The 2,149-nt window shown below is 36.9% G+C and overlaps 1 non-coding gene across 1 annotated transcript; it reads right to left on the bottom strand.

Moving 5' to 3' along the window:
- Window positions 1–1,449: 1,449 nt before the first annotated feature.
- LOC127739937 (small nucleolar RNA R71) lies at window positions 1,450–1,555 on the bottom strand. The gene has a single exon (XR_008000679.1). It is a non-coding gene; the product is annotated as a small nucleolar RNA R71 (small nucleolar RNA).
- Window positions 1,556–2,149: the final 594 nt, after the last annotated feature.

Below are 2,149 nucleotides of genomic sequence, written 5' to 3'. Positions count from 1 at the left end.
CACAGCAAAATTTAGTTTAATTTATTTTTCTTTGGTGCTTTGCACCTTGAGCCTAGCCGTGACTTTAAATGTTTTGTCTCAAGGATTACTTGACACAGAAACACCACAAGAACTTAACTGGGGGACTCTCTTTGAGTCCTGATTTTTCTTTCAGTTACTCCCAGACAGTGGTGCTCAAAGCCTTTGGCATACTCTATTAAATGTAATTGATCTCGACTCTAGGTGTTCTGTCTCAAGGATTACTTGACATAATCACACACAAGCATATGACTAGGAAAACAACTCTTTGAGCTTTTAATCATGTCTGACCTCCCTTGTCATTGATGCTCAGAGCCTTGGACTTTGCTTTTATTATTATTTATTTATTTATATAATGATTTTTTTTTGCTGTTTCCTTTGCTTCAAGGATTACATTTTTGTTTATTTCAGGGAAGTCATAATAATTCTCTAAATTCTCGTTCCTTATACATCAACATCCCTTGATTCAAATTCAAATATCCACTGTTCATATCATGCATTCAAAAATCACAGAAAATACCACCATATTTAAGTAAATAAGACTATTCTTATAATTAAACTCAATTTCTCATGCAATACATCACTTCTTTTTTTTTTCTTTTTAGATTCAAGTTCAGTGAGTGGTACATGAAACATCTTTTCAGCATTAAAGAAATTAAAAAAATTAATAAACATATTTTAATTAAATTTCAAATTTTCAAACAAAAATTTAAATAAATAGCACCAATATTGTTCTTAATTTCTGAAATTAAGTATGGTGTTGACTATTTATTATTTTTCTTCTATTTATTTTATTCAATATTTTTATCTCTTTACATAGAGTTACTTCACTGGGAATTCTCTGCACTCTGACGTAGAGATTCCCAATCTTTCTTGTTTTCTGTTTGTTTATGCACAGGAACAAAGACAAAGAACATCTCTTAGACTTTGATCCTGAACCAGAAAGGACTTTTAGGCGACGTTTACAACAGGAAAAATTGTACAAGGCGGCAGAATCCACTATGAATGCTAACAATGCTGATAATCCTAATGCGGCAAACCCGAATGGGAATGAGCAACAAAGGAGAGTGCTTGGGTCCTACTCTTCTCCTACCACAGATCTTTATGGAAAAAGCATCGTAGTGCCTCCTATTGCTGCGAACAACTTCGAGTTGAAGCCTCAACTGGTCACCCTGGTGCAAAAAAACTGCTAGTATCATGGTCTCCCCCACGAAGACCCAAATCAATTCATTTCAAGTTTTCTGCAGATTTGTGATACTGTGAAGACAAATGGAGTGAACCCAGATGTGTACAAACTAATGCTCTTCCCATTTGCTCTGAGGGATGGAGCAAAACTATGTCTAGATTCTCAACCCAAGGACAGTTTGGATACTTAGAACAAGGTGGTTACTGAGTTTCTCACAAAATTTTTCCCACCAAAGAAGCTGACTAAGCATAGGATGGAGGTTCAGACCTTCAGACAGAAGGATGGTGAGACTCTGTATGAAGCTTGGGAGAGATACAAGCTACTGACTAGGCAATGCCCTCTAGACATGTTCTCCAAATGGACACAAATAGACATATTTTATGAAGGCTTGGGTGAAGTGTCCAAAACGTGCTTAGACAATTCTGCAGGAGGTTCATTGCACAAGAAGAAGACACCGGAGGAGACTATTAAGCTGATTGAATTGGTTGCAAGCAACCAATATTTATACTTCTCTAACAGGAATCCTGTGAATTCTGACACCCCTCAGAAGAGAGGTGTGTTGGAAGTAGATGCTATTAATGCTCTTCTTGCTCAGAACAAGCTGATGTCTTAGCAAATAAATCTACTTACTCAACAGATGGGTGGCATGCAAGTCTTAGCTATCAACACCCAAAATCCCCCTCAAGAAGCCTCTTATGACATGACAGGTAATTTTGTGCAGAATGATAACTATGATTATACTCAAGCATCTTTTAAACAGGTCAATTACATGGGGAGTGCTACTAGAAATCCCAACAATGATCCCTATTCTGGATGGAGGAATCACCCAAATTTTAGATGGAGGGATCAACCTCAGAGACCTCAAAACCTCAACAATAATTCTCAGGGCGGTTTCCAACAGAAAAATGATTTGGAAGCAATATTGACAGGTTTTAGACAGGAAAC

This window comes from Arachis duranensis, chromosome 6, assembly GCF_000817695.3.
Source record: "Arachis duranensis cultivar V14167 chromosome 6, aradu.V14167.gnm2.J7QH, whole genome shotgun sequence".
NCBI lineage: Eukaryota > Viridiplantae > Streptophyta > Magnoliopsida > Fabales > Fabaceae > Arachis > Arachis duranensis.
The sequence above is the reverse complement of the archived record's forward strand: the minus strand, read 5'-3'. Positions and strand labels throughout refer to the sequence as shown.